Consider the following 10717-nt stretch of genomic DNA (forward strand, 5'->3'; position numbering starts at 1 on the left):
TATAAACAGTAGATAAAAATTATTTTATTTCACTAGACGATAAAAGACTACCTACTTTATCTACTGAAATTAGTTGATAAAAGCGCTCTTTAACATTAAGTACAATTTTTTTTTTAATTTATAGAAGTATTTAACTTTACATATGTTGTGTTAAAACGCATAAACAATTACATAGAATTTTTTCTCAAAAAAATACAATATAATACATACCTATAAAACGTATAATGTTTTGCCATTTGGCAAATAAGTTTTTTTTAATCTCTTACGGTTATGTGTTCCAATCCAAAGTTAAGATATTTTTCTGTTTTATTTTTCAATTTTTTCTTTTTTTTTTGTGTAAACTAGGTATAAATACACATAAAAAATGTTTGCTTTTATTGGATTTAAAACAATTCTATTTTATATCTTAAAATTTTGTTCATTAACATGTAAATTAAATTTTTAATCAAAAATTAATTGTTTGTTTCTTTCTAGTCAACTAAAAAAATGTTAGAAAATTTTCACAATTTATTTGGTTTGGCTGTTGTGGTAATATATCTGTCATAAACAACGTAACATTGTAGCCGGATTTATAGGTAAAATATATCGTAAATGATTTTTCAGTAAATCGATAAACGGCCCAATTCTTGTTTAATATTCTGATTGCATTATATGTAATTATAAAGCTATAGTTTCAAAACAATAAAATTCCGGTCAGTGACCAAATAAATCTATCTATTTTACATATTATGTATTTTTAACCTTTTCGTAAATTAAAAATTGACTTGAAAGATTGTATTTTGTATTTTATCAACCATCTATATGTTTTGACATCAAAAACGACATTTAAATCTTTTGGCACGAAACTCAAATCATTTTTGTTTTTAAATTATTGATACAGGCCCGTAACTAGAAACAATTTTTAGGTGGGGCGCCCAAAATTTTTAGTGGGGCTAGGACAGGTCTGCAGTTTTTTCAAAAAAATTCTCAAACAGGTCGTTTTTTTTAATGCTATATTTTTACATTATAGTTACATTTATGACGTCATTCGTTTGTGGGTTGTGACGTCATTTTTAATTTTTTTTAATGACTACTGACATTTTTGTTCACTGTTTTAAATAGCACACATCTTTATCTTTCTGGTAATAAGAAGAACTAAAATAAAAAAATCAAATCAAAACTTAAAAAAAAGACAAAGTTTTAAAGTAGGGCTCAGAATATTCAAAGTAGGGCTCAGCCTCTAGCTACGGGCCTGTACTGATAAGTAGTCAACACTAAAATGATTTTTATCAAGTCGTTCTGTTGCTATTGATAAGACTTCAGAAATACCAAAACTATAATACTAAACATTTATTTTTCTTGGGTTTTACTGAGTGTTTGAGTTTTAAAACTATCGTTGTTCAGTAGGATTCATCCATCCAAACTAAGTTTTCTTCAATCAGCTTCTCCCTTCGCTTTAGTTCGTTAATTTATTGGCATGTAAAACATAAAATATGTACCACGAATGCACCCAAATAATGAAACGTATCTCGAGCGTGAGTCTAGTCGATTTAAATCTAGTGAAATGCAAATTTATATGCCGCCAACCTGTCAGCTATTTGTCACGAGCCAACGCCAAAATAAATAGAATTTTAAGTAACTTTAATGCAATTTAATAAAATATGCGCGACTACTGATGACCTACTCCAGCAAGTAGGTAGTACTATCTGTGCAATTTTTCTCTTTCAACTTTGAAATTTTGAAAATGTGGCCATGATGGGGCTTGCGAAAGGCGCGTAACCTTCAGTCTAATGATCGTGAAGTAAGAATGCAGGTTATTGTTTATAGAACGGATGAAGCGTATAAATTGTAGCTTACAGACTTCATAAACCTTGGTAGGTTGGGTAGGTCGATCAGGTCGTGTATCGTGATAAAGGCCCGTCGGGAACACTCTCCGATCGTGACTTTCATTAAATCTGACGTCATATAGACCCCAAAAAAGAAATACGAAACAATGTGTTTTTAACAAGACGTGTCTATCACCACGCAAAAATCGATCAATCTTTAAGATTAAGCGAAATAAACAACGATTCAATTAATTAAAATAGGAATTGATGAATAATGATGGAAAAAAAAGGCTGTCAGGAGTGGGATTCGAACCCACGCCCACAGAAGTGGACTGCGACCTGAACGCAGCGCCTTGGACCGCTCGGCCATCCTGACGTTGCTTCCTATTCCACACCACTCATAGATAAAGACCACGACGACAATTCAACACAATAATTTATTTCATTGTTATAGTAATTTATTTTTGTTTTAGTACAATGAAAATTTATTCAAAAAATTAAATAATATAATTTTTATTACAATACTTTTACTAACTTATCTCTAAAAAAACACGTTAAATATATTTTAATTTATGCAACCCACAATTCGCGCGTGTACTCAAGAGTGACAAATGTTGTGTAATTCCTGGAAGGGAAAGTGGTGTGGATTCGGGGTTATTGTCGCAGGATTTCGGCAATGGTCTTGGCTAGACGGCGGCAATGACATTGACCTGCCTGCCGACGCCCCCGACGCTGCATCATTGATTACAAACTAACACCAGACGTACCTCGCCCGGCCCTCCTGTTTCCAGTACAATTCACCGCCCCCACGTCCTTGCTCGAGGACGCGGCGCTCTTATCAATGATCGCGGAACACAGACGTCTAGAGTAGGTATGTACTTTAAATATTTATGATAAAGGTTTTACGTCGACGTTAAACAACTTACGTTTGCGGAGGGTTTTTGAGGAGCCTGGTGCAATGCACCACTATTGGTTGCTAGCTGTAATACAAGTCCAGAGAACTAAGATAGAATTAAAATAATAGCAATGACCTAATCATTATAAAATTATAAACTATTTTAGTTTTTATGATGAATACACAAAATTTTCAAACAAAAACAAATTTTTAGCAGAACCTTCCTCAAGTCAAAAATTGGGTAAAATTATTTATACGAGTATATCATGTATATTTTTAAACAAATTTATACAGGGTGTGCCAGAACTCCCAGAGAAAAATGCCATGTAAAGTAAGATACCAGAAACATGGAAAAAATGTTAAAAAAATTCTATCTATAAAAATTTTGATGTCATGAGAGATTAAATTTTGCATTTTGACTCTATTTATTTCTGTTGGAAAAATAGTTTTTCAAGTTTTTTTGCTACAGGCTATTAGAAGAGGACACAAGGAAGTTCTATCCTAAATTCTAACTTTGTTTAATGTTATTTGTGGCTTTTATTGGCAATTTTTTTTTTACTTTTACTAAATAATTATAAAAAAAAACATATAAAATATCCTCAGTGTCATAAAAAAATGTCAAATGTCAAAAAATATATGTCAAAATTTTTGACAGATAGAATTTTTTAAACATTTTTTTCATGTTCCTGGTATCTTATATTAGTTACTTGAAATTTTTTTCTGGGACGCGAGTTCTGGCGCACCCTGTATATTTACATCTCATTAAATTATTTACTTATTTTTTAATACATGTTTATAATAAAAACTTTTGATAAACTTTTTTAATTAAAAAAATAACTGTTTTGTGTAAATATTGAATAATTGTAATACCTAGGTCCGTTTTTTATTTAAACGGAAATCACCATGTCAAAATTTTGGTGAAAGAGCTACTAGCAGCTTATCTTCATATAAAGCCACAAAATAATTTTATGTTTTTTATGTTTATGTATCTGTAAATTTTGTTAATGTTTTGTTTGTATGTAATATAATGTCTACAGACAGAATTCAGTGCTAATAATATAATAATGATAAAAACAAACGGCAAGTATCTATCGTGGTATCTGTTCAGGACGTCCTACGAGTAATAACATTAATTAAGTATTTATGGTTATTCTTATGAAACCTGGGTGAATTTGGTGAGATTTACTAAAATGTTAAGGAAAATATTAATATGATTCTTATTTATTAAAAAAAAAACACTTTGCAGACTGATAGAAATTTGTCAAATAGGAAAATAAAAATTAATTAAATAATTAAAAATTAATTAAATTAATTAGTTATACATATGTTTAACAAATTACAACTAAATATGTATTTTATTATCCACCTTATATTATAATGTTATGTTATAATGTAAGGTTGGCTGCAAAAAAATTTCTCAAACTCAAAGTTGATGAATGATGAATATAATTTCAAAACTGTTACTTTTTCAACTCTTTTCTCAATACGGTGCAACCAGATGCTCTTATTTAATTGCGTTCTTTCTCATTCATATTCTATTAACTTGTATTCTTCTCAATTTCTCGTTATAAGTTAGAGAATATTTAGTATAGTGGTCTTTTTCTGACTTCTACTTTTTGTTTCTAAATTTCCAAAAATTGATGTTTTTGTCTCTAAATTTTTTTAGACGATTTTTTGCTGACGTTTAATGACATTATGTTTTCAAATTAAATCAAAAACCGTAACTGCCAACTTCTTTTATTAAAATTACTACAAGTGAAATTGCTATGGTTAAGACTATTTGACATTTCTGATAAAAAAACAAAATTCATGTACAATGTCGGACACGGAATTTTGGACGATTTGTCATTCGACTAACAAGCCATAACTCCGTTATTTTTAAAGTTATGACAATACTTTTTAGAACAAAGTTGAACATTTTTTGTCATCTATCGTTTGGGATAGATGCTAAATTAATGCTGTTTTCTGTTTCACCGGAAATGACATCAACTTTATTTTTTTTAATGGAACACGCTGTATATTTTACCACTTTTGGATTCTTTGTTTAATTGTCTTTTAACAAGTTTTAGTACCATTTGCCTAAAACCAACCGTTCGTGAGATATGAGTCAATTACAAATTTATTAATCTAAGCAGAGAAAACAATAATATTAAGTAATGTTGACAAATATTATTACTTTGTATTTTCTCTTATTATTTTTATACTTTTTGGTGTTCTGGTGATAATGTGTTAACAGACATGATTCAAGAATATTTTGAAAGCAATAAAAATAGTTGGAGACCACAACGCCTTTACACTGGGCGGTTTCCAATAAGAGAGGTTCCAATTCGTCGACCTGAAGAAAATTTGAGGTTGTTTGGGGTTTTTAGAAAACCCAAATTAGAACAGTTGCGTGCGATAAGCCAACGTCACTTGCAATTTCTTAAATTTATGTTCTTGCATTTTCTTCAATACCTTTCTAATTCTGTATCTCTTTGAAATTGGAGATGTTTTAATTTGGGTTTTCTAAAAGCCCAAAACATCCTTAAATTTTCTTTAAGTCGCTTAAATTTTCGACAATTTGGAACGTCTCTCATCAGAAATCACCCAGTGTAAAAGCGTAGTGCTCTCCCACAATTTTTATTTTATTCAAAATATGTCTGTTAACACATCATCCATGATTAACATTAAAAAGTATATAAAAACAGTAAGAGAAAATGGAAAGGAATAATATTTGTCTACATTACTTGATCTTATTGTTTTCCACTGCCTACTTTAATAAGTACATTATTTGGTGAATATCTCACGAACGGTTAGTTTRAGGCATATGATACTAAAACTTGTTAAAAGGCAATTAAATAAAGAATCCAAAAGTAGTAAAATATACAGGATGTTCCATTAAAAAAAATAAAGTTGATGTGATTTCCGGTAAAACAGAAAACAGCATTAATTTAGCGTCTATCCTAAACGATAGATGACAAAAAATGTTCAACTTTGTTCTAAGAAGTATTGTCATAACTTTAAAAATAATGGAGTTATGGCTTGGGGCGTTTTTCATAATACAGCCTGTATAAAAACACGTATTGCTGTCATTATTGTTTCGGAAAATCGACACCAAAAACACATTTCAACTAAGACTTTATTTTGGTTTCAAACATCAACCATAATTACAATAAGGCACATCTACATTTTATGAACTGACATAAATTTGATGTCCAAAATTCCGTGTCCGCCACTGAATTACTGAATAAAAAGATACATATTACTTAGCTAAGTAGACCACCAACAATACAATTATTAATTATTTAATATACACCATTTATTTTAATACACAAAACCTGCGCTGTAAAATGCAATCAACAGTAGGTACATGATCTACAAACTTTGTTTGACAGCATTATAAAATACTTTTATAAAATATTTTCTATTTCGGTGTTAGAATAAGTCTATTCCAGCACCCAAATGACGTCATTTGAGTGCTGGAATAAGTCGTTCGCGGTAATTTAATTTTGACGGACTTTCTTCACAATTCATTTTCAAATGTGAAATGTGAATTATTTTTATTTTGTACAGCCGCCTAAAATTATTCCARATACCTAAATGTCGCCAACCGTCGCAAAATTCTCTAGAAAAAAAAATTAATTTTTGTTTTTTAATTTATAAAATGATATAAAGCGGCAAAATAGAAAAAATAGTATAAAGCACTTGTTGCAGAAGGTTCTTCAAGCACRCARTTGTTCCTCAACTCGCCGCTACGCGGCTCGTTTCGGAATTTCAAATTTGTGCTTGAATAGATAGATACCTTCTGCAACTTGTACTTTAATATACTATTCTGTAACACTGTTAACACTGTACCAAAATATTCTCACACTAGTGTTAGAATTGACACAGATAGTGTCATTTTGACAGTTGTGAAAATTTCTTAATTTTAGACTGTGATTTTAATCGAAGTCCTAAAAAAAGTATAATCTGTAACTCGTTTAGAACACCATATTCCACACTTGTGGAACCGTCACACTCGCATTCGGCGCGTAAGATAAAATTTTTAGTTCGAAATATGCCATTTTTTAAACTTATTACAGAATATACCTATTATTCTTGTACACTTCGTGCCATTTCAATGAAAAACATCTTTTTTTATAAAAACAACAATAACTTTTTTCATACTCGAATTCTTACAATCTTAAAATTATTAAATAATTAAAAAGCTTTTCTACCACGAAATATTTTTTTTTCTAATTGATAAAATTTGTTTTATGTTTTTAGTTGCATTTTGTTTAGTAGTGGGTATAGCACTCTACACTTTTAAAAATTCTTAATTTTTTTAATTTCAAGTTTGTTGAGAGTCAGAAAAAATTACTTCTAGACATGTGACATAACAGAAAACTAAATAAGTTTTTCTAAAAAAGTTTTCTCTAGAAATAACACCAAAATATGTATGTAGATAAAACACTAAAATGTAATATTTCATCATAAAAATTATATTGCGCTTTTGTTCAAAAGAAAAATCAATTAAGTCACATATTTTAGGTATTTTTATTTTTCCTTTGTTATCTCTAATTAACATCTCTAGACTCAATAATATTATAATCAGCAAAAATGTAATTAAAGTCGTCTATCTAAATAATAAAATTTCATAATAAACTTGAATTTCTTCACTGTCTTTTTTAATTTCTTTACAGCAGGAAGACATTGGTTTTATCATCAAGTTATTGCATGCATCTAAAAAACTCAGAGGCTTTATCTAGGTGATTTTACAAGTTTCGGAAACGACTCTTTTTAAATTCCTGACCGTCTGTCACAAAGCCATCAATAAAGATTCCTTGATGCTTACAAAGGACCCCTCTTTGACTTTCCACCCTTTCAAATTTCTGAATAACGTCCAAAAACCTGTTTTACCATCCCTCATAAAGGTGTTCGAAATGACCCCCATGCAGCTGGCTTTTATAAAGTAGGTGCGGGCGTTTTTCCAGTCACGCTACCCCATCCATTTGCATTTAATTCCGATAGCGTCCTATTTTTAATGCGAAAAAACGCCACATAAATTCTCAATTTTCGATTGCATGATTTGGCGTCGAAAATATGACTCCAATAAGAAGTGTCGTAGTGATGCCACCACCATTTGGCGTGGATTATAAACAGAAGTAACCGAACCTACCCCAACGTTTATAATCATATAAAAAGCGTATCGTGCCAGTTTGAGGACAACATACATATCCAGGTGAATGACGTCTGGCGTCGCGACGCCTCGAACGCCCTTGGGAATGCGACGTCATGGTCATTGCCTTGTTGRGCTCTACCCCCTACCCCTTTTCTTTGTCTATACGGCTGCTTGGCTTTTATTAATTTTATTCTGCACCACTCACGTGTAGACGATGGAAATGAGCCAATTCGAACGGAAAATTACGACCCAGTTAATCGGAATTTTAAATGTTTTTAACATTTCTTTGTGCGTTGTTTTAAAAATTCAAATTTGCCGCTTTCTAGCATTGTGTAGAATTCTAAATAATGCTCAATTTAGAGTTAACAGATGTCGCTGACAGTACTAAGTGTTGCCACTCTTTTCAAATCAAATTATTTTAATAAAAGATAAAGCAAAAAAAAATATTTGAGAAATAAACAAGTTACATTTTATGTAAACCAATATGTATATAAATCAACAGAAATTCTCGATACACTTTCTGTGTTCGGTGTGTAATATTTTGCAAATATTTGGCTAGCTTTCTGTAAATGTGAAAGGTGACATGCATAAGACTCAGTTTTGTGCTGGATAAATATTGATCCAATAAACGAACTTTTGTTGGACAAATATTTATGCACCAATTTATAAACATGCAATAAATTAGTAAAATAAACATTTATACTTATTTAGATCAAAATTCTTCAATCAACTGAGTAAAAAAATACTAATTAATCGGACAAAAATTAACTGAATAGTTATCGTTGACCTGTAAAATACTGATTAGTGATTACTTATTTGTTTCATTGCATTTAACTCCCATTTTAGCGATAAACCTATTCATTGATGAGCAATAAAAATGTTTACAACTGTTGATTTATATTTTTTTTTCATTATTATTTCAACATTTTCAACTAGAACACAAGGTGCGTATTTTCATATCAAAAGGTTGGTGAATGGTTGGCTAGACTTATTTCTCATTTTGTTGTAAGCAAACCTTGTAACAATTCTATAAAAATACTGTAACTTTTTATATTTTTTTCTGTATGAAACAAGAATCCCTTTGCTCTACACTACAGTTTCATTTATAACACCCGTCTTAAAAAATGCAGTTGAGTAATGGCGTCATCGACATTTTTTTTTTTAATGGAAACCCCTAATTGTTTTCAGCCAATTCGATAAATCTTTTATTTGTCAAAATGACAACACCAAAGTATTAAATATTACATTACGAAAAAAAAGCACCAAAAACGTGAAATAATCTCAAAAAAAACACAAACATACAATTTTAAATCAAGTTGAGGTTTTTGTATTTTTTTAAAAGAAAATTGACCTGATCGAGCATTTTTGTCAAAACAAAATATTTTCAGTTTTAATAAGTAAGATTATTCCATAATTTTGCCGCTCACTGTATATATAGATATGCAAAGAGAATTTAAAAATTAATCAAAAATGTATTTCCAAAAACAATTTTTCTTGACAAATACATACAGGGTGAATATAAAGTATGGAACCAAGCGGTTTTATTTTTAATCATTTGCCTCCAGAAAGTAATAATTAATATAAATTAAAGTAATATAAAAAATATGATCGTATTTTCAGAACAAAATTTTGTGTTGTTTTTGAGTTATGCGATTTTTTTTGTCAAAATTGCAATTTATGTGAAAAAATTTTTTTGAAAAAATTAAATATAAAGCAGGTAGTTGTAATCCTTAGAGTATAGCTTTTATGAGAAAAATGATTTTATAGTGGGTTGCCATTTAAAAAAATATTTTTTTTTGTAGAACTCAAAAACAAAAGCAAATTTCCAAAAAGTTTATTCTTGTTAGATCATCACGTTTTTATAGTACTTTATCACTCATCAATTAGTTTTTTCAAAAAATAAATAGTTTAAACAAAAAACGTTTGGTTCCATACTTTTTATTCACCTGGTATATTTGCAGTGTGGCAACAGTGTTTAGGAAATAATCAGGTTCAAAAATTGGGAATAACAAGGTGTTTTTAAAAAGACGAGTCGTAAAATGAAGGATAGTGAAATGTCAACATAAACTTCATTCSCGAATTATAAAAACGGTAATGAGTCATTAAAGTTACGTTTCAAAATATAATTTAAGATTAATTAGTTAGTGGTTTATTAAATGATATTYCAAGGAAGAGTCAATAAATAAACTTTATTTCAAGTAAATTTTTTCACATTACATAATAAAGACAACAGTAATGAAAAATATATCAAAATAGTACTTTTATTCTGCTCTAGAAATTTTTTTAAATTCAGTAAATACTATTTCAGCAAAACAATAAATTAGTTTTGTTTACAAATTTTAATTTCTCACAATTCCCCAGTCAAAGCAACAAATTACAATTTACGAAATTAAATTTGTGTAGCGTTTGGTAAGTAATTCTAGTTTAAGAAATAGGATAAAATCTTTCATTTTTCTTTCATCAGTATAAAAGCTTGATGTAAAGTTTATTGTTATTTCCTTATAATGACCTAAAAAAGACATTACTAAAACAAGCGTTTTCAAAATAGAGGTAAAAATAAGGTAAGTATGTTATATATAAAAATATTTTAAAAGTAATACATTCTTCAATTAACATTTTGATAAGAAAAAAGTACTTTAAAGAAAGGCTTTTGAAATAAAGCAACAATTATAACATTCCTGAACGATAACAAATGCTTAACAATATTTATTTATCTATTATACAAAAAAGTTACGGAAAAAAATTGATCGACGATAGCAAATATGTATAGGGTGATTCACGAGGAATAATGAGCCTATATTTCCTTGAGAAAATATGTAATAAAATAGTCATAACAGCTATAGAAAGAAACACATAGGTACTATTATAAATATTACA

The 10717-nt window shown here is 29.3% G+C and overlaps 1 non-coding gene across 1 annotated transcript; it reads right to left on the reverse strand.

The window, feature by feature from the left end:
- Positions 1–2097: 2097 nt before the first annotated feature.
- On the reverse strand, positions 2098–2181 carry Trnal-cag. Its single transcript has one exon. It is a non-coding gene; the product is annotated as a tRNA-Leu (tRNA).
- Between the last annotated feature and the right edge of the window lie 8536 nt (positions 2182–10717).

This window comes from Tribolium madens, unplaced genomic scaffold, assembly GCF_015345945.1.
Source record: "Tribolium madens isolate multiple individuals breed KSU strain unplaced genomic scaffold, Tmad_KSU_1.1 Scaffold_19;HRSCAF=116;Tcas5.2_LG9, whole genome shotgun sequence".
NCBI classification, from domain to species: Eukaryota; Metazoa; Arthropoda; class Insecta; order Coleoptera; family Tenebrionidae; genus Tribolium; species Tribolium madens.